Genomic DNA, 26,342 nt, shown 5'->3' on the forward strand with positions numbered 1-26,342 from the left:
GTAGAACCTCTTTTGTACTGCAAGAATGGAATTTGTTGTTTCTGCTCTCAGAGCTGAGTTGGTTTCACCAATATCTTGCTCAGCTCCCTGCTTCCAGTGAACACTTTAATCAGGAACAAATCTATCAAATTCTTTACGGCCCAATACAGACTGATCCTGCAAACATGCAGAAGTCACACATTTCCACTTTCACTATCTCAATCATTTGACACAACATTTAAAAAGCTTAATGAGATGAACATATTTTTTTTCCATCATTGGAACGACTTGTACGAATTTGCACGTGGGAAGTTGAGTACTATGAAACAGAGAAACCGTTTTTTTTCAGATTTTATCACACAACAGTGTCAGCGATACAGCGAAAACATCACCTCCGTTTCTTTCTCCTCAGATGATCCTTCTCCAGTTGAAAATTAATGCTAATCAGTTGACAGTTGAGGTATATCCCCCAGGTATGGATCATTATCCGAACACAGAGAGTGATCTTCTCCAATAAATTCGGTTTTGATTAACTACTTTTTTTCCCCAACAAGCTGATGTCAGCATCTCAAACAGCTGGTCACCGCCTCCTCCCCTCCACCTAATTTGTTGTGTCAGAGCACACAAGGCTATGGGCCAAGTGCTGGGAACTGGGATGCTGAGCCTCTTTCCGTGTTGGAAAAGCACAATGATTGAATCATATTGGAGGAGAAAGATTGCCAGAGGAAAATAAAAGCCAGAAGCTGTGTCATTAAGAAACAATGCAGCTCCCCTGTCAAGTGTCCCTGGTGGTCTAATGGTCAGGATTTGGTGCCCTCACCGCTGTGGCCTGGGTTCAATTCCTGGTCAACGAATCAAGATTTATCATTCCTGATAGTGGTAACAGCAAAAGCATCGCAGCTCTGAGTGGATTTGTTTGAAAGCCTCAGATCAGTTAATGTCCCCAAGAACATCAGAGTCCATGTTTCAGCTTCTTAAAGAGAGGAAAGGTCCCGTAACTGTCCCTGCTCAGTGCGACTATTCATCTTTGTGCTCTGTTTTTAACAGGGACATGAGCAGTAATAGTAACACTCACAAGATGAATAACAAGCAATGAGAATCATCATCACGGCTTCACCTACATAGCCTTCCTTTCCTGTTCTGGTGAGTTTCAATACCAAATAAAACATGTTTGTCGTCAGGAAGCAGCCATTCAATGAGATCACCACTGACATGAAAAAAAAATCACCTCTACTTTCCTGCTTTTCCTCCACAACCTCAGTTAAACTTGAGCCTAATCACAACATTGTATATTACTGACAATTTTCAGAAAGTTGGATAACATTAATGACCTGTGCAGGCTGGCAATAAATTGAATAATATGAAATGAGCTAAAAAGGCTTCCCGCAATTCAACCCAGTGCAGGGCTCGCCACATGAGAAAGGTCAAAGAGAGAAAACATTACCTCCATTTCTCCCTGCACATATTTCTCTCCTGACAACTTGAATATTTGCATCATTTTTCTTTATAATTGAGACATTTTCACTGACAGACCTGTGCTGCAGAAAACTACTTTGCTCCAGATTAAAATTGCTGAGTACCCTTTCGCACAGACCAATTCTCAATAAGCCCTGATTCATGTCAATAAAAGCTGCTCTGGGAGAGGTTGGAGCTCACAGCCTCAGCATTGCACGCACCTCGACACCGTCATAGAAGGACGGCGTGCTCACAGATTGTGTTGCTTCTATCTGTAGCACCCTGCTTACTGCTGATACAGCACTGCATTCTCTCATCCTTCTGCACATGATCCCCGCGGCCCTATCTCGGTTTTGTCGCATTGCCTCAGTTATAATGCACAGACTATCCCGTCGCCGATTACCACAGAGGAGCTCCTGCACTGATTGCCATCCCCATTTCCGGTTCTATCTTCATGGCTGGGCAATTGAGTTTCTCTGATTCCAGCCCAGGAGCTGGGATTGTATGGTTGTCAGCAGCAGTGGTTGCTTCCATGTGTGAGGGATCTGGTGAAGTAACCAATGCTAAACTGCATTGCTTGCCTCTTCCCGCAGACATTTCTCCCTACTACTGTCACAAACCCTCTGTTACATCCTTCCTCCCACATTACTGAGGCACTGCACAATCTAACACTCGCTCCACATTGACACATTGACACAGTGCGTGTTTTTACTATCTGCCCTCCCATTCACGGTGGGGCATGTCACAGGAAGCACGGTGCTGTCTGAACCAGCGCCGGGCAGTTCTGCAGCTCCCGGGGAGACAGACTATCACTGAAATTGCCAACATGCACCTTCAGCAAGGTGCACCTTGTATCAGTTTTGTAATGAAAGCGCTTAGATAGATTACTTCTGGATTGAAATGTTTACTGGAAGCAGGAATTTGATAAAGATACAGGGGAAACAGATTGAGATTTGACTGAAGAAACAACAAAAAGCTTCAACATTTTAGTTAGATTTGCCGTTTGAGTTGTGGATGTTGTTGCCGGTTGTCTCGCTGAGCTGGTTGGTTGGTTGTTCTGCAGACGTTTCATTACCCTATCGGTTAGCAGCATCAGTGCAACCTTCGATGAAGCGCTGTTGTGTTTTCCAGCCTGTTATTTAAACTCTGGTGTCTGTTGAGCTGGAAAACCTCACTTACGGTTTTCTTCACAATGGAGTGCATTTGGGGTCGAGCTCTATTTGTTTATTGACGGCTTTCTCAGTGTAGTACCAGGCTTCTTGGAATTTCCGTGCTTCTCTCTGCTTTGCCTGCTCCAAGATCCTGGGATTGTCCCAATCAAAATGGTGGTTCTCCTTATTCATGTGGATGGAGATGAGTGAGTATTAATTGTGTCTTTTTATTGCCAATTTATGTTTGTGTACCCTTGTGATTAATTTCCTTCCTGTTTGTCCAATGTAGTATTTGCTGCAGTCTTTGCAGGGAAGCGTGTGTATGGCATTGGTCTTGTTCGTAGTGAGTGGTGGGTCTTTGTTCTGGCTGAGTGGTTGACACAGGGTTGATGTGGGTTTGTGTGCTGCTCTGATGCCCAGTGGTCGTAGGAGTCTTGCAGTCAGTTCAGACGTGTTTCTGATGTAATTTAACTTGATGAGTGTTTCAGGGCGTATAGTATCTTCCTGGTGTTGTTCGTGTGATAGGTATCTTCTGACCCAGTTTTTCGGGTATCCATTGTCTTTGAATATTTGGAAGAGGTACTCTCCTTCTTTTTGGTGTAATGCAACATCTGCAGAACAACGAATCAGCTCGGTGAGCCAACCAAACACCAGAAGATGGTATGTCACTGCCTCGAAGCATTGTGCTGTAGTGAGGCAAATATTTAGCTGTTCATCATAATTACAGACAGGAAATTCATTTTTCCAACATGAAAGGAGTCTTTACGTAGCAGACGTTATGTAGGTAATCCTTTCACCGAAATAATCATACTCTGTCTCGTGTCTCCTCAGCACGTTATCTGTCATTGTATGGGCACTGAAGGTGCTTTCATAGAATCCTGACCATGTCCAAACAGGTCCTTGGCCCAAGAAGTCCACACTGAACCTCAGACAATCCCAACAAGACCCATTCCCCTGTAACCCACCGAATGTACACGTCCCTGAACACTATGGGCAATTTAGCACGGACAATTTACCTAACCTGCATACATTTGGATTGTGGGAGGAAACCAGAGCACTTTGAGGAAGCCCACGTAGAAACAGAGAGAATGTGCAAACTCCACACAGTCGTCCGAGGATGGAATCAAACGCAGGTGAGGCAGTAGTGTTAACCACTGTAGCTACTGTACCGTCCTTTGTTCGTTCTGCGTGTCTAATTGCCTGACTCTTACTTTCAGGGTGATGTGATGCTTTGGGATTGTGAAGCGAGAGTCAGGCTGCAAAAACATGTGCTCATCTTCAAAAGTGAAGGAAAACAGGCAAAGAAAATTGAGCTTTCTGTTTTGAATATTCTGAAATATCTCCTTTAACCACTGCTGTTGCAGCTGTACTGAGCCAACTCTTATCCTAACTTTTCATTTCACATCAGTCCGAATTTCAGTCTGATACTATTGCACTGTTAAGGTTTGATGCACTTATCTTGGATCCAACATTTGCTCTTTTAGACTGAATGGAAAAATCAGATCACTGCTTCTGAGTTGCATTATCACTCTAAGAAAGAACTGCAGTGGGCTCTTACTTGCTCAAACTAGTAACCAGTAGGCTGTGAGGCACAGGTGGGGATTGAACCCACAATTTTTGGTTTACGAGACTAAAGCCTTTCCTCTTGGCCACTGGGCCCTGCTTTCTATATTCATTAAACTGATACACTGTATTGGTTCGTTAACTACAAGTATGATTTTTGTTTTTAAATTGTTGGAAAAGTTACAAAACTGACAAATTACCTGATGTTAAAGTACAAAACAGGATGATCAAGAGACAACAGTAAATGATTGAGTTCAGACAAATTCTGAAGTAAGTAGAAACAGGCAGCATGGTAGCCATGTGTGTAATGCAGACTAACCACATAACCATCAATGGTTAGTACTGCAGCCTCACAGCGCTAGGAACACAGGTTTGATTCCAGCCTCGGGCAACTGACTGTGTGGAGTTTGCACATTCTCGTCATGTCTGTATGCGTTTCCTTCGGGTGCTCCGGCTTCCTCCCACAGTCCAAAGATGTGCAGGCTAGGTGGATTGACCATGCAAAATTGCCACAGAGTGTTCAGGGAGGTGTAGGTCAGGTGGGTTATAGCAGAATGGGTCTGGGTGGGATGTTCCGAGGTCTGGTATGGACCTGTTGGGCCGAAGTGCCTGTTTCAACACTGTAGGAATTCTAATTTGGGTCGACCCATACAGGAATCAGATTGCAAAAACTGAATGTGGATTTCTTGCTGCAATTGTCTTGGTTTTAATGAGCACACAACTGCAGATCTTTGCAGTAATGATTTCCTAGCACAGAGAAGGAAATGCCTGCTTGCGAGGTCGCGTCAGGAATGTCCATTGGATTCATCCCAGGGTTGTGAGGATCGACAAGCATACAAATAATATCAGTCAGTGCGCTATAAGTTTAGAATGGTGACAGATGGAGAATATATGTTCGTTCACAAAATAATCATTTAGTAGAATTCAATACAGAGAGGCACAAGTGATGCACAAACAGAACATCTACATGGAGAGATGATACACAATAAATAGGAGATTCCTTTTTTTAAAAGTGTTGATTTCAGTTTCAATCTGACATTTAGTGAAGGATATAGAACTGCCCTTACCCAGTCTGCAATGGAAGTGACTCGAGCCTCACAGAGAGGTAATTGAATAACAGTTACATTTTGAAAAAGCTGAGAGTCAGTTGGGTCACAGGGATTTAGGGATGTTGGCATTACAAGCCTTTCCCACATTCCATGAAAGTACCAAAGAAGTGAGTCAAGAGCTTTTGGTCCCCAGAGAGAAGATGTCCATGATGTGGTTAGACAATAATTTAGGTTAGTTGAGTTTATAAATGGAGAAATTACGATAATTAAATGAAAAGATCATTGTACAACTGCAATGCCTGTAGTTCAGTCTCAGTTCGAGCAACGCGTGTAATCCTTGTCCTTCATCCTCACCAAAACGCCAGAGATTAGACAAGACGCAGACGATTTTATCGGGATGGTGGACAGAATGCAAGATTACATTCACGAGATGTTGGAAAAGTTGTAAAAGCTGCACTTGAGGTTGGGAAAATTGGGAAGTAAACTAACGGAAATTTCCCTGACGATGCGAGTTTCAGTGTGTTTATATTTGCAGAACAGCCCCTCTTTCGGGGCAATCAAGGTCAAGAAGTCAGAGACTCAAAAATAACGGTGAATGACAAAGAAAACATAGGAGTCGAATTTCTCTTAATCATATAGTTATTTTAGTGGGCAACGATTTTTCAGAAATAAAAGTAGATACTGATTCCTGAGTGTTTTAAAAGATACGTGAGCTAACATACAAGGAGTGAATTTAACAAGGGTACAGAGCCAGTGTCCAGGTCTGCGAGGAATGGGTGCCGGATACTGGGTGACAGGGCAGGATGGGGTAGGGAGATGAATTCGAAATTGAATGACTTCAGGTGCAAAGAAATTTCATGAACATATGATTAAGACTGAGTATGAAAACGCGCATGGTTTTGAAAAGTGCGGCATTGCATTCAAAGGGAAGCCCGTTGTAAATTGCGACACGACTGATCATGATTTTCAAAAACAGATAAAGGAACTGCAGATGTAAATACATTGTGTGAAAGCGTGCACCTGAATAGCATTGTCTGTAAAAATATTTCATGGATTTGAAATGTTTGGCATATGGTTCCCCGTGAAGCATTTTCAATGAAATCCAGCTGTTTTATTTTCAATTGGTAAGGAAAGTCATCCCCTAATAATTACTGAGTGAACCAACTCTTGGAGACACAATTCCTGCTTTTATCTACCAGGTTCAAATTCCACCAGACTTGTGTTTTGGTTCTTTTTCCATGTAGATAATATTCTCACGTCAAACAGAGACATGTGAAAAAGCAGTTTGACGAAATTAAATCAGAGAAAATATTCATGCAAATATAATTGATTCCTTCCCGCTAGCAGTTAGGATTCGGCGCTTTCACAACCTTGGACTATCTCAGTTTTTGTCAGGGAATCAGGATTTATTGTTCTTGATAGTGACAACAGCAGAAGCAGAACAACTATGACAAAAATCCTTTCAATGCCTCAGATCAGTTAATGATTACGAGAACATGAATCAATGCCCCAGATTCTTAAAGACGACCATCTCTGCTTAATGAGACAGTTAATATTTAATTCTCCTCTGATTCCACTTCCCAAAGTGTTTCTTTAAAGCCTCACAAAGCTGAGACTGGGTTTTCCATTTTGTTTCCTTGCCATTGCCAGGAACTGCATGATTGGGTTGGTGGGTCTGGGAAAGGTCCCCATGAGCAGCTTGTAGGTCTATTTCAGCTTCAAATCTTTAATGATGTTGGGACATTCACTCTGATGTTCTTGTTAACATTTACTGATTTTCTCCTGTGAAAGGATTCTCGTTCATGTGCAACAGAAATTCAAACCTCATTGCAGCTTCAGGCCAATGAGAAGTGGTAATTTGGGAGTATAAAGTAGTCATGAACTGCACAAGACCAGAGAGAAAACTACAATCTCTGAATCCCTAAACAGATTTCATTACGTCATACATTGTGTTACCCCGGATAGAGCTTAAGAAAGCGAGTCAGGTTTACTTGAAACCAAGTACATTAGGTTTCTAATAATGCAAATGCAGGAGTACAGTCAGTTACTTGTTTTGTCGTTTACTCACAAGAACATTCGTGGAGAATGCCTGAGCATATCTGTATTGGAATCGACCCCCACTCCCATCCCACAACCAAATCATTTACTTCTCATTCCACCTGATGGAGATTGGAGAATATTTCCGGAACCACCCTGTGACACAGAGTCCGGGAGCAATCTCCCCAGTTCAGATCAGAATGTATCAACAAGAAAGTTATATATCAAGAAGAGAGAGGCTGAAAGAATGAAGTTGTGAAGGGCAGGATGAGGGAGAAAAGGACAGACAAACAGGTGGAGAGTGATAAAAGACATTTGGAGACACGTGGAGATAGCCGGGAGAAACGACGGAGAAAGGGTGGGACCTTTAGACCTTTTTTTTCATCATAATTTCTCGTTGGGATATGATCACTTGCCTTAATTCTGCACAGCAGTGCGCCTGTCAGCTGCGAGCTTGTGGTGCAATGGAAGCGTGTGTGACTCCAGGTCAGAAGGTTGTGTGTTCAAGTCATGTCAGGCTTGTGGACTCTTGGCTCAATAAAGTGTTTCTCCTTTATATGCAAGCAGAACGTGTTGTTTCAGAGTGTTGCCTGGTAGTGTTTCTCTTATTCAGTGGCTGTTCAATTACATGTGGCCCTTCTCTGTAAGTTTTATATTGGGAACACTGCTGCAGAGACGTTGTTTGCCCAAACACAAATTTTTCATCGTAGAGTTTAAATGGACACCTGCCTCCATCTGGGCAGCTGCTTCATTCAGTCAGTAACAATGCTGTGCTGCTAACATTGTACAGGTATTTTCTCACTTAATTCGTAAACACACAACTTTATGTTTCAAACTGTCAGGAGATTTCAGCTCCTCCTGTTAAAGCAGATGACGGTGAGTTCAGGAAGAATTTTTCCAATCAAAAACAATTCCCTTTACAGTTGGAATGATCCTTATTGAACAGCACGAGAGGAAACTGCTGTCCCACAGCCCCTCTTCACATTAACGGTGAAGCTGAACTTTATAGCCTGAATGGGTAAAATCCAATGGTTCAGGTCCAATGCTGTTTGGTGCTGTCCACTTCCTGATTGTTGTGTGAGTGACAGGCAAAATCTCCAGGAAATATATATCATGTGGATGCATTGCCAGGACGACAGAACAACGAATCTAAAGTCAGGAAACTAAAAATCGCCTAATTTTGAAATTCAGGAAATGGGACACATTGAAGATGCATCGGATCTTCCCGCTGTCCCTGAACTCTCTGTGATGAACAGAATCCAAGTGAGAATGAAATTTTTTTGCTAAGATTACAGAAGAAATCTGAGAGAACCCCTCCTGAAGGTTTTGCAAGACACTGAAGATTTCTTCTTCCTGTATGACATGTTTTATTTTGATCAAATAAATGTTTATTCTCAGATGGGGTTGGGGGTGAAAAGGATTGTGAGTATTCCCAGCATTTTCGAAGTTCATAGGCACAACTCTGGAAAAAGAACAAAGGTGAAAGCCTGTGACAGGCTGAGAGGCACATTTAATTCACTGAAACAAGGAATAAGGAACAAGGCAGAAGAAATGATGATGAAACAACTTTTACTGTTAAGTTGTAGCTTCTTTAATGGTCTCGTTGTTCGGAACAAGCTCCCTCCACTGTAACTGTGATTTAAAATTCAGACAGAGAATGACTCTGTGTGGCTGTTGTGTGAGAAGTCACAGTGGGCAGGGCTTCTTAACAAAGATAAACAAGGCCGTTGAGTGTTTGTAGGGTGGTGCTGGCAGTCAGTCTTACATAGAATGACTTTCAATGCACTTGAAGAATCCAAAATATTATCAGTGGAAAACAAATGCAGAGGAGACAGTGTGAAAGGGCCGCGATTAGCTACAAGGCATGACAGCGTGAAACTAAGACTATAATTTTATCCAAGTCCACCCTGCAATAATGTTGGACGTATCGATTAAATAAGATCATGGGCAAAATGATGGAGGAGAAATATGAATAAATTAGGAGCAGAAATATTTGACCCAACGAGTCTGCTGCACCTTTCAATGATAATCTTCAACTCCATCCTGCTGCCTGACCTGGATAGCGCTTGGCCATCTTACTGATTAGACATCTGTCTAGCTCAGTTTGGCAATACACAACAATCCAGCGTCAACAGCCATCTGTGGGAAAGAATTCCACAAGTTCACTGGCCCCTGAGCAAAGAAACTCCTCCTCATTTCCGAATTAAATGGGCTAAACCTTATCCGGATATGATGTCCGATAGTACTTCTCTCATGCTTTGGGAAACCATTTGTCCATAACCTACACTGTCACGGTCCCGAAGAAGGTTAAATGTTAATAAATGTTGTTCGATTATTATAAAATCCAGTTAGCCTCCTGTGTTCCAAGGAGAACAGTCCCAGCCCAATCAAACATTCTACAAAGTTGCACCTTATCCAGCCCTGGCAACATTCTCGTAAATCTCCCAACCTGCAGAGTTCTTGAATATTTGTGAGGCAGACCGAGAGATATTGTGCTCAGCAAATTTTGTCAGGTTTTTCAGGAATTGACTGGAATAGGAATTTAGGATTAGAATCCAACTGAACTTGCGTACATAGAATGTCAGAGCACTGAATTTCCCTAATTCTGGGGCTGGGGAACTGGGATGTTACTACCGTCTGCAGCACTGGTTAATTCCCTGTGTGAAGGAACTACTGAGGCAACCAATGTAAAACTCTATTGCCGTTTGAGAAATACATCCAAGGTCGTAGCGGTGAAAAATAATATTATTTCAACTGGAATATTAATTACATTTGCCAACTGAATATCAGGCAAATTGTTTTCATTTTGAAACATAAAAATATGACACGGCCACTTAGCACATTGAACCTGCTTCGCCGCTTAATGAAATCATGTAAGAACTCCTACTTCACTGACATTTTATTCCTCTTTCCCAGGAGTTCTAAATGTTTTTTAATCTATACAGCACAGTGGAGGCCGGGACGTTAAATGGCTTCAAGGCGGAGATTGATAAATTATTGATCTCACAAGGAAGCAAGGGCTACGGGGAGATTGCAGGGAAGTGGAGTCGAAATGCCCATCACCCATGCCTAAATGACGGAGTGGACTCGATGGGCCCAATAGCCTTACTTCCACTTATCTGTTTTATGGTCTTATGGTCTCATAGAACTATTCATCTCAGTTTTGTACAGTCTGAACATTGACATCCTCCATGGCCCTGAATTCCATAGATTTTCTCCACTCATTTCAGTCAGCTATTTGGCAACAATTTCTGTTGTATTTCTGGTGCTGCTCCTGGCATGCCCTCCAGCATTGTGCTTGTTGTCCATTTCCTACAATTAATTAATACAGAGATAAATACTTGCAGCCCCATGACTGACCATTCTGGAACTCCAGAAATCACATCTTTCCAACTTGAAAAATACACATTAATTCCGATTCTATATTTTCTGTTAATTAAACAACAGGCAGCCTATGCTCATTTAAACCTAACAGCATAAACTCTTACCTTGTCATCGATATTTTATATGGCTTGTTGTTGATTAGCAACTAAAAATTCAAATTCACTTCATCTACCACTTCCCTTTATCAACTGTGCTTGTAATATTCCCAAAGAAGTCTGGCAAAATTCCCATGTCTGCACAACGAACGTCCCAGGCATTCTTTTGGAAACGTAAACCTGATAGCGGATTTTCCATTTGAAGAGAGGCAGTTTGAAGCTTGCATTCACTAACAGCCTACTTTTAGAGATCGTGCAAGCTCCTGCTCGCTGACCTCTGAGGCGCAATCAGTGTGTTCAATTGTTAAACAACAGGGCGATAGTTCAAGGGCACCCAGGCAAGAGTGATTGCTGTTTTCACTTCACCACTTTTGTACGTTACGCAGTTTTGTGTTTTTAATGCGGTTCGGGAAGTGTTTCCCAAATGAAAACCTTATCCAGTGAGTAACCACAAAAATGTTTCCATGTCGCTTTCATAGCTAACGTCAAGAGCTGCAGATTTGGGGAATCTCAAAAAGAAACAAAAACTGCTGGAGAAACTCAACAGGATTGGAAGTACCTGTGAGGTAAAACAGAGTTCTGAAATGTAAACAACTGCACCTCCCAGTCGCTAACCATTTCCACTCCCCCTCCCAATCTCTTGATGACATGTCCATCATGGGCCTCCTGCACTGCCACAATGATGCCACCCGAAGGTTGCAGGAACAGCAACTCATATTCCGCCTGGGAACCCTGCAGCCATATGGTATCAATGTGGACTTCACCAGTTTCAAAATCTCCCCTTCCCCCACTGCATCCCTAAACCAGCCCAGTTCATCCCCTCCCCCCACTGCACCACACAACCAGCCCAGCTCTTCCCCCCCACCCACTGCATCCCAAAACCAGTCCAACCTGTCTCTGCCTCCCTTACCGGTTCTTCCTCTCACCCATCCCTTCCTCCCACCCCAAGCCGCACCCCCAGCCACCTACTAACCTCATCCCACCTCCTTGACCTGTCCGTCTTCCCTGGACTGACCTATCCCCTCCCTACCTCCCCACCTACACCCTCTCCACCTATCTTCTTTACTCTCCATCTTCGGTCCGCCTCCCCCTCTCTCCCTATTTATTCCAGTTCCCTCCCCCCATCTCCCTCTCTGATGAAGGGTCTAGGCCCGAAACGTCAGCTTTTGTGCTCCTGAGATGCTGCTTGGCCTGCTGTGTTCATCCAGCCTCACATTTTATTATTCTGAAATGTTAATTCTGATTCTCTGCCAGATCTGCTGAGATTTCCCTGAAATTTATGTTATTGTTTTTCAATGAATGTTTCTCCCATCTATTGGGATGAAACAAACAGACCCGCCTGGTACTGAATTTAACTCGTTAGAAATCTGAGAAGTGGTTGGAGTCAAACAAACCTTGGAATGATTCACGCTCCCTCAGCTCCATAGGGAGAAAGGCGAGTAGCTGCTGTACTTCTGAAACTCTAGGCGAGTGGTAAAGGTGATGAGCTTGAAATGCATTGTGGTATCTCTGCACAGCTTTGATTCTTGCCGACAATGAATGAGAGTCGAAAGCAAATAAGAAGGGATTTTATTCTCTGTCTTCTTGTTTTGGAGAGTAATCGCAGAAGGTGGGAATAAGCATTTCACCCAAACCGCAAATGGTGGGAAGACGCAACTCCTTGCCTGTCAGAGTGAAACAAGCAGAAACTTTCAACCGTGTGAAGATACATTTCGATGTAACTTGCATTGCTAAACTTGGTGAGGCCATAAGCCAAGTGCTGGACGAGGGACAGCCAGAAGCGTGAGTTTAACTGGTGCAGACCTGATGGGTTGACTGGTCTTTTTCTGTGCTGGAGACCTGGTGTCAAGGACCTAGTAGTATCATCTACGGTACTGAAAGAAACAGCAATAATTAAAAATAAAAGCACAGAGGAAAATATTATCACCGGGGCAGAGAGGGAATAGCTGTACACATAGCACATCAAAAGCAATGTTAGAACAATAAGATATACTTTTAGCAGCTACAAGACAGCATGAAGCCAGAGATAATGAATGGAAAATTTTAAATTTACAAGCAATGGCCAGTTCAGAAGAAAAAGGTGGAATGAATAAAAGACAGGGCGACATTAGGAGCAGGCACTATTTGGAGAAAAGGAGGCAAAGTGGTAGCGCCCACATTCTGCCAACAGACATTATGCAATGTTCACCTGGATTAGCACACATAGGTAGAAATAAAATGATAGAGGTGATATCTACTTGCTGCTGGTGGAAAGGAATGGGAAGAGACAAAGCCAAGTTTTGTGAAAGATGTACTTTATGAGCACAGACAGAACCAGGACAGGGAATTAAAAATAAAATGAGCAATCAACCCCATCCACAGAGGCCGTGGTAACACATTCAAATGGATTTCATAGGGCCACATACACAAAGTCAGAATTTTTTAAAAAAAAATGTTTTCTGGCTATTTTGACCAGTTTACCAGATGGGTAGAAGATTTCCCCATAAAAGACTACTGCAACCTCAGCAGCAAAAATACTGACAGTAGAAATAATACCTTGGTGGCCGGTTCCCCTACAAATAGATTCAATCCAATCGGCCCATTTCACTGGCAAGACCCTGAAGGAAGTGCGTAAAGTACTGGGAATAACTCAAAGGTATCATATCCCCTACCACCCACAGAACTCGGGGATGGTAGAGAAGATGAATAGAAGACTGTAAAATGTTCTCACCAAGGCAATAATTGAAGAAGGGTTTAAATGGACCGTTTCCCTACCAGCCAGTCTAATGTCTTCTCAAGGAACAACTCGCAGACTAAAAGGACTGACTCCTTTCCCATTCATTACTGGTCGCACCATGGGCCTCCTGCAAGGTGGGGGGACCAGAAATGGTCAACTCAAAAGGACAGATTTAGGAAGGTACGTGCCAACTTTTCATGCATCTCCAACAGCTGAAATACCCGATCAATCAGGTACAGTAGGTTCATGGCTGGGAACAAGAGGGAATGTGCATGCCCAATGATAAGGGCTGGGGAAGGAGTCTTCATTCATGTACTGCATCCAAAAGGGCAGCGCAGTTCTAAATAGGGTGGCCACTATGAGGTGATTGTCAACAGTGATTGTGGACTTTTGGTCATCAAAATTGGGATCGGCGAATGGAGACACCCGTCACAACTGAAAATATTTAACAATTAACAGAATTGACAAGGCCTCGGGCATGTGTGTTTGCCTTGTGTTTCCACAAGACCCTGTCCCTTATCGTCACAATGACCGTCCAAGGAATATACATTCGAGGAATCGACACTGAGGCACGCAGTGCTCCAAAACCATTGACGTAATGTTGATGACTCAAGGACTATGGATATATACAAAGGATTAGTAAACTTTGATTTGGAAATAAGGGCGTGAGTTGTGCTGCCAGGAACTGATATGTAGCTGATAGAAATCCTCTTAAAGTATCCCGTGGAGATGGTTATCCACTGTTAACATGTAGTCAGGCTGAAAGCCATATGTGGTGTCCCTCTCCTTTGAAAATAGGCAACTGCAGCCGTCCTTGATCTTAACTGCAATACCATGTTCATCTTCAGTGTACAAAGGTAACAACACTTATGCAAATCCTATTAAAATCTTGTATGTGAGCAAAACACATGCCAGTTTCATCTTGCCGGAGTCAGATCTACATGGATCTGGTGGAGCATCGACTCCCTCCAGCTTTTTAGCCATACTATTGAATGCCAGAGATGTGCTCACTTTACTAACGGCATACCAACTGCCAGACGAACTGTCTCAGGGAACAATTGTCCCTGCCATATTGTGACGCAATGGGTCCCCTCCTCAACTGCTCTGAAGTCCATATTATCCTTGTTGGGGCGAATGCTATGATCCTCATGGATGCAAATGAATATGTTATCCTCAACGCTTCAGTGACTACAACCTATTTACTAATTAAATTTAATCTAGAACTTCCACACAATTGTACTGATGCATCAGGTCAACTTTATTTCTGGAAATGATTAAGTCTGCCCTTGGAGGCATGCCCCTTATACAAATGGTGAGAAAGCAGGGATCACCCAGGCAGAGGTGAGGGTTCTGGCAGGATTCAGGACGGGGTCCTCTGCTGGTAATGCCATAGATAATTCGCTATTACAAGAAACCTCAGAGTGTTGAAAGAGAAGTTGAAGGTATTGTTGGAAAATAACGTAGATTTCCAAGAAATAGCTACTAGGTTAGAAGAAGAAGGATTGAAATTCAGACTAAAACTCTCACTTTTAACAATTTGAATAAAACTGCTCTGAATAGCGAGTTTTGAAAAGATTTGTAGCTCAGGTTGAGGTTCTGGATGTGAGTTTGCTCGCTGAGCTGGAAGGTGAGTTTTCAGACGTTTCATCACCATTCTAGGTAACATCATCAGTGAGCCTCCGACGAAGCACTGGCATTCCAACCGGAACTCCATCAACAAACACATTGATTTGGAGCCAATGTACCATCCCCTGGAAAAAGAACAGGAAATGATATCACCAATGCAGGAAATGACATCACCAACCCAAGGAAACCTAACCAGATAAATAGAAAGCGGGATATAACACCAGCACTTCGTCGGAGGCTCACTGATGATGTTACCTAGAATGGTGACGAAACATCTGAAAACTGACCTTCCAGCTCAGCGAGCAAACTCACATCCACTGCTCTGAATGTTCTAATTGATTTTGTTAATAGTGGGACAATGGCAAGGCGGGAATCCTTTGTTTGTTCCTGGGATCCGCTTTATATAGTGATCTGTGGGTGCAACTGTTTGCCGAAGCGAATGGGTTTGACCCTTCTTGAGTCACTGTTGAACTGTTATCCATATGGATCAACATCCCATCAATTAAGAATATTCCCTGAATCTACAACATTTGTCGTATGCTACTTGGCATGACGACCACTTGTTCAGGAGCAAATGACTATCACCAATCCTCCTCCGAGTATCACACAACCCCAGCATACTTATCTCTGCTAAGGCTGTATAACATGAGCAGAGGAAACAGTTCTCTCCAGGCCACCTCGAAGCATGCCCTTCAATGCACAGTCCATTGGAAGGACATTAGTGCAGTGGGGCTCGACATTACCAAATGCCCTCATGCCCATCAGTGGGTGTGCTTATGTGAGGGGAATTCAGTCCTGTAGCCTGTGTGTAGGCTACACAATTACTCTGATTGCAATATCCAGTGGGCATATGGACATGGTACTGATTTTGTTTCCAGTTGTGGGTTAACTCACATTTCCATGTCAATCTGATTCTACACCAAAAATTGCAAAAGGTGTCCTTTACCCAGCGACGACTTCCAGGACCATTCTTTAACTGATGCAGCTACAATCAAGTTTGCAACAGCTACAGAAGCTCTGACGGCCCAGGACATGACTATCAACACTTCTATTAAAACATCTCCGGCAGCTATTTGGAACTGGGCTCAGTTGTAGCAAGCCCTACAAGCAACGCCCGCCCCGACTGAGACATGTTCAAATACCATGGCAAGACCTCGCGAGGATATGCATCAGATTGATGCATAAGTAGCCTAAGCTGATGGTGATCATTTCAAAGGAGAAAGAGGACGTAACTTAAATATTGAATGTTCAGCCATAGTGGATAAGACTGTGGAACGGGGTTTAAATGTGAAGGTCCATCCTTGGATCTGCATTGTCTCATTATTACTTAGCTACTTATCTTGCTTAGAATAAAGAGCAAAGTACAATGAAAAAACAACATTACAGCACAGAAACAGGCCCTTTGCACTCTAAATCTATCACCCCTGGTAACTGACACTTCCACCCTAAGAAAAAGAAAGCTTGACTCTGGTGGCTTATACTAGGCATGTGTCCTTGCCTGCTTAAGAAGCTGCTTACGAAAACTGCCAGTAGAGACGAGCTGAAACATACTGCAGGACTGGCAACCAGTTTAGAGATAGGAGCTTGCAACAATCTCATCACAGGTACATGTGTGCAGCTATGCACCTATTGTAATACTGTTATTCCCATGGGCCAGAAGCATGAAGGGATGCTGAAGGAAAAAGAGTGTAGATTTCTTATAGAACTGTAGATTTTTTCCACAGGTCTGTAGTAAGGGACAATATATAGATTAGGTTAAAAGTCAGGATTGAAAGGGCACTTTCTTCATGCTGAAGAGGCAGGCAGCTCTTTGGAAGATTGTTCCCCGAGACATGGCCAACAAATGGAGGAAACGCTGCAGAGAAGGGAGTCTCTATAAAATGGAACGAGGAGTCACAATCAGATCAGCCATGGCCTTATTGAATAGTGGACCTGGATTTAATGGTTTACTCCTGCAACGTATTGATATATTTCTGTTTATAACAAGCCAAGTCTCCTTCTCTCCTATTGCATCATTCTGGTAGGGAGTGAGTTGACTCCTCCTTTTCCTGGGAAACAGAATGCTGGGGGCTCTCTGGCCTCTGACATTTCCTCTGTACTGGCCTCAAGCAGTTGATTGACTGCCTCCTATTCCCATGCACAAAGTTTGTGAAAATAGATGCCCTCCTCCTAATCTGAGTAACAGTCTCCTATACTGTGGTCTTCTGCTGCTCTTGTTGTTTGGAATTGAGGGACCAAATGGCCTATTCACGTTACTTGCAGCTTCTATCTCCGAAATCCTTTCTCCTGTTTCTGTAAAACATTTTCAAAATATGAATGACGTTTTTTTCTTCTCTCTGTAGTTGAGCAAGTAAGCTGACTGATTTGACAGATTTGAGAAGCTGAATGGCCTCTTCTTCTTCCTTTGCAGTAGATTTGAGCAGCTGAATGGCTTTCTCCTGTTCCTGTGTAACATACTTGAGAGAATGAATAGCTGGGTTATTAACAGCCATGAAACTGGATCTGATGGAGGTTCCTCCTGCCTGAGTTACAGAAAAACAAACAACACAATGTACTCCAGGTATCCTCTCAGTAAGATCTCATAAAACTGCAGTAACCCTTCCCTATGTTTTGAATGATACCCGCTGCAAGATGTATCAACATTGCAGCTTTATACTTCTTCAAGTGGTAATTGGCGAGTGTGGACTGAATGATCTCTTCCTATCCCTCTGTAAAAGGCACATGGGGCGGAATTGCTTCCCACTGTTCCTGAGCAGCAGGCTTAATAGACTTTCTTAAGGCCATGAACGGATTTGATAACAGTGTGTTCACCAATAGGAGAAACATCATGCAAAGTCAATAAGCAATAACTATTATTATCCTGCTTTATGACTTCTAGAAATGTCCCCACTAGTCATTTTATGCATTGTCTGTTATTTTATCCCTATCTCCATTTATAAACAGAGTGGGGCATGCAGTGCAGTGTACTACTATCATATGCAAGCAAGAAAGTTTAAAAAGATGGGAAGATTTATGGTCCATTCCTCAGCAATTTCATTCCTATCATCCAGACTGCATAAATATTCCCTTTTATTGTGATATGAAAAACCATGTAAAGAGGGTGTTAACTGAATCTGTTTGTTCGGTGACTGTGATTAATTTCAGTCTCCATGGATTCTAATTATCCAAATGGATGGTTCTATCTTTTAATAATAAATGGACTCCTTTCGATGTGTTATCCCATAGTATGAGCGGGAACGTAACCTACAACACTAACAGGAATCAGCAGCTCCAGAGAGAAGGGGAGCAGAGGTCAGAGTCTGAGAAAATTAGACTCAAATACTCCAGCAATGGATCAGAATCTGAGAACAATAGACTGGAATGCTGCAACAATGGACAGGAGTTTATCTTCGTATGTTTGGCTTCTTTCTACATATTATGATGGGATGTCATTACCAGGGCGGATACAATGCACACTTTACATTATTCAAAGCTTTTATTATCCTATCCTTGCTGTCATTGGTGTTCCTGGTAAGACTCACTGTTCAATTTTTATTTCTATATGCCGTGTTCAACTGTATTGCCGTTCTTTTCATTTACTCTACACTCTTAGCTGTCATTCCTGCTCATCCTCTGAGTCCAGATATTCCGTTTCAAAAGAGTATTAACTGCATCAGTGAACTTGTTCATGAATTCTCTCACTTTTGCTACTGGCAGTGTTCTCGTGGGTCTCTATACTGAGCCATACCATTTCTGCTGTGATTTGTTGCATTCCTATAATGGTTATTTTAATATTGGGAGTATGGAGGTTACTGTCTTCTGTTCTGGTTACAAATTCCACTGACTCCATCCCATCGTGATCAATATCTCAGGTTGAAACAGTTGAATTACAATGGCAGTGATTATTTTGGCTACGAGCTGGTCCCTAATCATTCCTAATTTTAACTACTGGCAGTCTCAAAATTTACTTTACTGACTTGTCAGACCTGCTGTTTGAACCTTGAGCTATGAAATACAGTATTTATGGTGCCAATAATTTTGGAGACCTGCTGCACATATGGGTACAGCCCAGCGCGAGATTTACACCATCTCTCCCAGATTTTCAAAAGCCGGCGAGAGCTCACCAGATGCCATCGGAAACACAAAGATTTCCAAGGCATGGACCCCTCTTTCAGGGCCATCCCAGTCCAGGGTCCCCTGCCCTTTACAAAGAAAAGAGAACTATCCCTCGGGGTCCTGCCAGTTTCTTCCGGATTGTTGCAGTATCGCACTGGACATGCTGAGGTGCCTGTCTCCACATCTCCGGATTCAGAGATCTGAACCAGAATCCCTTTTAATCGGTGTTATGACATGCCAGAGACTGTTCATGATACGATGGCTCAGTGATTAGCTCTACTACCTCATAGCACCCGGGACCTGGGTTCAATTCCACCTGTGTGGAGTTTGCACATTCTCCTTGTGCCTGCATGAGTTTCTTCTGGGTGCTCCAGTTTCATCCCACAGTCCAAAGGTGTGCAGGTAGGTGGATTGGCCATGCTTTGTTGCCAGATATGTTCGGGGATGTTTCAGATGGGTGGGTTAGAAATGGGGAAATGCAGGATGAAGGGAATGTGTCAGGGTGGGATCCTCTTTGGAGAGGTGGTGTGGACTTTTTGATCTAGATACCCAGTTTCCACACTGTAGGGAATTCTATGATATGATGAGAATAATCTGCTGCCGACACTCCCAGGTAGAAACCTGCCTAAGTAGGCCTTGGTCAATCCTGAACAGCTTGTATCTGAACTCACAAAAATCCCAAATTTGTAATTCCTGTGCGCACTGAACAATATTAATCTCGGATTTGGCAGTGATTTTATTTTAATATTCTCAAGTACAAAATCACATCTATCCATAAAATGTCTCTCAGTCTGTCTAAATTGATTCCCAAAACACTGTCAGATTTTCGTGCATGAACTGATTTCTTCCATGCGTGTTCTCGCTCAAATTTGTACATGTAGAACCGCGCTATTCCCCCTACACACACACACACACACACACACACACACATACACAAAAACACACACACACACACACACACACACACACACACACACACACACACAGACACAAACAACCTCTTGTTTTGCCATTGTGCAATGGAGCTATAGACACAGATATAAATATATACATTTACATAAGTACACATATAAATTTGTGGGGTGCCCATTTACTGTCACTTACAGCATGAGCTACAATGATCCCTCAACTCGGTAGTTGTCTAGTGCTAGTATAGTAGCAACATACTGGCAAAGGTTTGCAATGCTGTCTATGCTGGGCAGATAGCCCAGTTTACTGAACAATACACTAACGTATGCTCCATGCTCAGCTCACATCTTGTCCCATTTATGGAATCTGGGCCGGTTCTGTGAGGCAGAGTCAGAATGTGATGTAACGTGTCATTTTAGTTGATTTGGCATTGCTTTTATTTAATGCTGTCATTATTATGATTGGGACCCTCTAAGGTCTCACCCATTCGGATGGTCCCACTCACATCCCTTTTTTCCCCATATTTCCACAACATGTTCTCATTTAATTAACTGTCTGTTTCTTTCTTGAATTGGAATCTTTCTGTTCCTCTGTACTCTCCCTTGGCTTTGATTCTTGGCTGCCTAGTGTATAGAATGCTGGCAGGGCTAAGCCGAGAAACATTAAACTGCTGTGTGTCAGTATTGTCCTGCTGGAAGTGGTGGAAGTGACGGAAGATGATTATTTGAATGTGGATTCTAGTGCAGTGGAAGGTGAGGACAAGGGTATCATTCTGCTGAAGAGAAGAGGAGGGGGTGAGAACAGAAACACAGGAGATGGGTCAGCCCCAGCTGAAGGCTCTGTGCACTAGAAATGGGGGAAATTTCTCTTGGAGGGAAAAGGAGGACATGCCCAAGGCTTCCCGCTGGAATATGGCATCATTGAACAGAAATGACAGAAACGGAGAAACTGGGAAAATGGAGTCACTCTCAGCTGATCATGCGCTCAGCCACATGTGGAAGTTTCCCCTGAATGATTCAAACGAACCAGACATTTAAATTGCAGGTTTTTGTCTTATAACTGCTCTAAAGCAGGATGTGAAAATCGAACCACAGAAAAGTCAGAGGATGTACAGCGACAGAAGTTTAAGTAGACAATCCACGATGCTCAGCATTGATTGTTTCTTTTCAAAAGGATGGACTCGATAAGAAGAATATCTGCCCATAGTTCACATAGGCTGCCAAGGATACCATTCATCACAAACTAAAGTATTCAAATTGTTGAGAGCTAGTGTAGGCCAGAAATGAGATGCTTATTCTCGGAGCCAGAAGCAAATGATGTGAAGCAAAAAGAAGAAAACGTGTTATGAAAGTACATTGGAAAGAAAGATTAAAACATAACAAGTAGCAAGAGATTTTCAATGCATACATAAGAAACAATTCAAGGTGAGTATGTCACCCTTTGAAGAAAGAAGGTCACGAAAGTACATGTGGTACATCTGCAGGGTATGACTGGGGATTACAGGGGACAAGCAAATAATTTACACCAGTGTTTTACATCGTTCCTCACAAGTAAAGACATCGTAAGTGTTTCATTGATAAATGGAACATGTTACTAGGAGAAAACCTAAATAGTCTCAAACCAAAAGAATACTTTTTTGGTAAAAATACAGGCATTAAGGTAGACAAGTCAACAATAACTGTTAGACAGTTCTAAAAGAAGTGGCAGCAGAGTGGCTGGCAGCAGAGTTTGAAATATTCCATAACTCTCTGGATTGTAGGAATGTTTCAGCAAGATTGGAGAACTTCTATTGTCGCAACTGTCTTCAAGAAGGGACCGGGACAGAAAATAGGAACCTATTGGCCATTCAGTCCCTTATTCAAGAAGGAATTGCAGGACATTTAGAAAAGCTTAATGCAATTAGATTCAACATTGATTTGTGAAAAGAAAATTATGTTTTGCCTTGTAAAATCATGTAAATTTTTCCTGGAGTTCCTTGAGAACATAACAAGCAGATTGATGCACTTGGTTTTCTGTATGGTTCTTAATAAAACAAAATAAAGATTCTTGTACAAGACAGGAGCTCACAGTGTGATGGTTAATAGATATGTGTGGAATGAGGATTGTTAAACACATAGTAGACTGAGAGTGGGGATTAATAGGTCTTTATCTGTTTAAAAGATATACTTGCCAGAGTACCACAAAATCAGTCCTATGACATCAGTTATTTACAGTTTATACTGATGGCTTGAAGGCGAGGCTTGAGTGCATTATATATCCAAAATTGCAGATGATGCAAACATACATAGGAGGGAAAATCGCAGTGAGGATGTAAGGAATATGAAAGGAGATATAGATTAGGGCAGTGACTTGACAAATATTTGACATGTCGAGATTATTTTAACAATGACGTCCTGCACTTTGGCACTGAGAGGCAAAAGCCACGCTGTTATTTAATGGGGAGTACGCCAAAAAAACTTGTATAAAAACAGAAAGTTAGCATGTCAGTGCAGCTCGTAACTAGGTTGATTCTTGGTTTTAAACTTTTGACGAATCAAGAAGGTCTAAAATGGTTAGGTGATTATTCATTATTGTTGAAATGAATGAGGAGTGATATTATTTGAAAAAAATGCAGAGGGGCTTGACAATGTAGGTATTGAGAAGTCATTTTCATTCGAGGACATAGATACAGAACAAAGAAGATGTAAAGGAGATAATGGGAACTGCAGATGCTGGAGAATTCCAAGATAATAAAATGTGAGGCTGGATGAACAGAGCAGGCCAAGCAGCATCTCAGGAGCACAAAAGCTGACGTTTCGGGCCTAGACCCTTCATCAGAGAGGGGGATGGGGAGAGGGAACTGGAATAAATAGGGAGAGAGGGGGAGGAAGACCGAAGTTGGAGAGTAAAGAAGATAGGTGGAGAGAGTATAGGTGGGGAGGTAACGAGGGGATAGGGTCAGTCCAGGGAAGACGGACAGGTCAAGGAGGTGGGATGAGGTTAGTGGGTAGATGGGGGTACGGCTTGGGGTGGGAGGAAGGGATTGCTGAGAGGAAGAACCGGTTAGGGAGGCAGAGACAGGTTGGACTGGATTTGGGATGCAGTGGGTGGGGGCGAAGAGCTGGGCTGGTTGTGTGGTGCAGTAGGGGGAGGGGACAAACTGGGCTGGTTTAGGGATGCAGTTGGGGAAGGGGAGATTTTGAAACTGGTGAAGTCCACATTGATACCATTAGGCTGCAGGGTTCCCAGGCGGAATATGAGTTGCTGTTCCTGCAACCTTCGGGTGGTATCATTGTGGCAGTGCAGGATGCCCATGATGGACATGTCATCTAGAGAATGGGAGGGGGAGTGGAAATGGTTTGCGACTGGGAGGTGCAGTTGTTTGTTGCGAACTGAGCAGAGGAGTTCTGCAAAGCGGTCTCCAAGCCTCCGCTTGGTTTCCCCAATGTAGAGGAAGCCGCACCGAGCACAATGGATGCAGTATACCACATTGGCAGATGTGGAGGCGAACCTCTGCTTAATGTGGAATGTCATCTTGGGGCCTGGGATAGGGGTGAGGGAGGAGGTGTGGGTGCAAGTGTAGCATTTCCTGCGGTTGCAGGGGAAGGTGCCGGGTGTGGTGGCGATGGAGGGCAGTGTGGAGCGAACAAGGGAGTCAGGAAGAGAGTGGTCTCTCCGGAAAACACACAGGGGTGGGGATTGAAAAATGTCTTGGGTGGTGGGGTCGGATTGTAAATGGCGAAAGTGTCGGAGGATGATGCGTTGTATCCGGAGGTTGGTAGGTTGGTGTGTGAGAACGAGGGGGATCCTCTTCGGGCGGTTGTGGCGGGGGCGGGTTGTGAGGGATGTGTTGCGGGAAATACGGGAGACGCGGTCAAGGGCGTTCTCGATCACTGTGGGGGGAAAGTTGCGGTCCTTAAAGAACTTGGACATCTGGGATGTGCGGGAGTGGAATGTCTTATCGTGGGAGCAGATGCGGCGGAGGCGGAGGAATTGGGAATAGGGGATGGAATTTTTGCAGGAGGGTGGGTGGGAGGAGGTGTATTCTAGGTAGCTGTGGGAGTCGGTGGGCTTGAAATGGACATCAGTTACAAGCTGATTGCCTGAGATGAAGACTGAGAGGTCCAGGAAGGTGACGGATGTGCTGGACATGGCCCAGGTGAACCGAAGGTTGGGGTGGAAGGTGTTGGTGAAGTGGATGAACTGTTCGAGATGTTAAGGATTTTTGTTTCCTCTCAGAAGGTAGTGAATATTTGGAATTTGCTAACCCAGACAGTTTTGAATGCTAGTTAACTGAATGTATTTACAGATGAGGTGGTTCAATTTTGATATATCAGCAAGTTGAGGAATACAAGCAGTTGACATTAAAGTGGAGGTGAACACTGGATCAGAACAACCATATCCTTCATGATTTACGGGTCACGCTGAAGGGGCCGAGTAGACCACTCCTGTTCCTATTTCTGATGATCTGTTATTAGAAAGTAGCTGTTTTTTTTAGAAGTCATGTCGTGCAATTTTGCAATCACAGAGACCAGAGCCAATCCTGGGTCAGTGAACCCTGGGTGAGGTATGGGGATTGTGTTTACAGTGAATCTGGCTTTGCAGCATGATCCAAATCCGAAGCAGACATTGCAGGGAGGGAATGCCTGTAAAGAGGGATTGGGGTGGGTGTGGTTGTGTTCTTCCTGACCTAGGTTGGATTTTCGAGGAATATTTTCCAACCTATTCCTCAATGATCCGAGGGGGTGAATCGATCATCAGAACATAAGATGGAGGAGCATGCGTGATCCAGTCAACTCTTTTGCATTCCTGCACCAGTAAATAAGATCGTAGCTCATCCCATTGTGGTCTCAGCTGCGCTTTTCTGTCAATACTATATTTTCCATAATTCACCTGTCCATCAAAAATCAAACGAAGTCAGCAACGAAATAATGTTTAGATCCAACCACCACAAACTACTGGGAAAGAGATTTCCCTCTTCAACAGATTCCCACTTTGTATATTTCTCCCCAATCCCTGTTCTGACTGAGGTTTGAGGTGTCATTGTTTCCTTTTCCAATCCCACTCCTTTATTGGCCACAACAAATTTTAAGTGCAACCAGGCTGGTGATATGGCCAATGACATAGGCCTCAGACTGGGCCAGGTTCAGTGATAGGAACAAGTCAGACAGATTTCTTTTGTCAGCCACAAATAACCGGTTTATAACCGAATCAAGCGTCCTCAGCAAACGCACAAAGCCTAGTGACAATACATTTGGACTATGCAGACAGCAAACGGCGATCCACTCTCCTCAATAAGATCAACCTTCATTGAGTGGGTAACATATTAAACCTTCATAATGTGAGAACTTCAATCAAGGAATAATGAAGTGAAACTTCTCTGAACTGCTTCGAATGTCACTTTATCCTTTCTCAGGTAAGGAGATAAAACAAAACCATCACAAGCTCTGACTGTGTCACGTCCTTCTTCCAAAGTTGATTGAAAATGCAGCGAGACGGTACATTTTGTGTCTTTTTTTTTAAAAAAAAATCATCTTCAATTTATTACCAGGATGAGATTTATTTTTCTTTTCTCAGAGTGTTGAGAGTCTTTCAAACTCTCTTCCCCAGAGAGCATTGGAAGCAGAGACAATGAATACTTTCAGGCACAGACAGACAGACACATGAATAACATAGGAGCCAAGGATTATCTGGAAGTGGAAAGGAATGTGTACTTTGGGATAGAAATGCTGACAGTGATACAAAATGGCCAGCCTCCCAAGGAATACAATGGAAAATGAAGTGATAATATGGAGAAAATTTTTAAATGAAAGCAGTGATAGAATAAAATTGCGATAGTCCCAGAGGACCATGGGAGTATTCTCTCATGAGAGAGAGAGACGACTCTTGGTGTTTTGACTTGAGGATCATCACATCTCAGGCAAGGTTCATGGTTGAGAAAGTGGGCTGTTCATTTTTGTTCCTATTCATTGTAACCTGTGTCAGTGTGGAATTTGAACTTGCGCTGCTGGCCTCCCTCTGCATCACAAACTAGCTGCCAGCCAATTGAGTGGGAAGCCAAGAAGCTGATGCAGAAATAAATAGACAAAAACAAAGGATTTTAGAAACTTTGATAACAATGAAGAAACTATCAGTTAGATAATGTTCAAGACGACAGCTGAAGACAAAATAAAACAGATCCTCTGCTAGCAGTCAATGTTAAAGTGAGAGAAGTGTTTAAATGCTGTCATTGGCTGAACAATAAGGTGAGGCAAACAAGATAATCACAATTACTAACTGTGAATGGATATTTTTGACCATAAAA

General features: G+C 43.0%; 1 long non-coding RNA gene across 1 annotated transcript; it reads left to right on the forward strand.

The window, feature by feature from the left end:
• Positions 1-10,986: 10,986 nt before the first annotated feature.
• On the forward strand, positions 10,987-17,597 carry LOC132207696 (uncharacterized). The gene is made up of 3 exons (XR_009443711.1): positions 10,987-11,086; positions 11,193-11,279; positions 17,466-17,597. It is a non-coding gene; the product is annotated as an uncharacterized LOC132207696 (long non-coding RNA).
• The last annotated feature ends 8,745 nt before the right edge of the window (positions 17,598-26,342 follow it).

This window comes from Stegostoma tigrinum, unplaced genomic scaffold (genome assembly GCF_030684315.1).
Source record: "Stegostoma tigrinum isolate sSteTig4 unplaced genomic scaffold, sSteTig4.hap1 scaffold_126, whole genome shotgun sequence".
Lineage (NCBI taxonomy): Eukaryota > Metazoa > Chordata > Chondrichthyes > Orectolobiformes > Stegostomatidae > Stegostoma > Stegostoma tigrinum.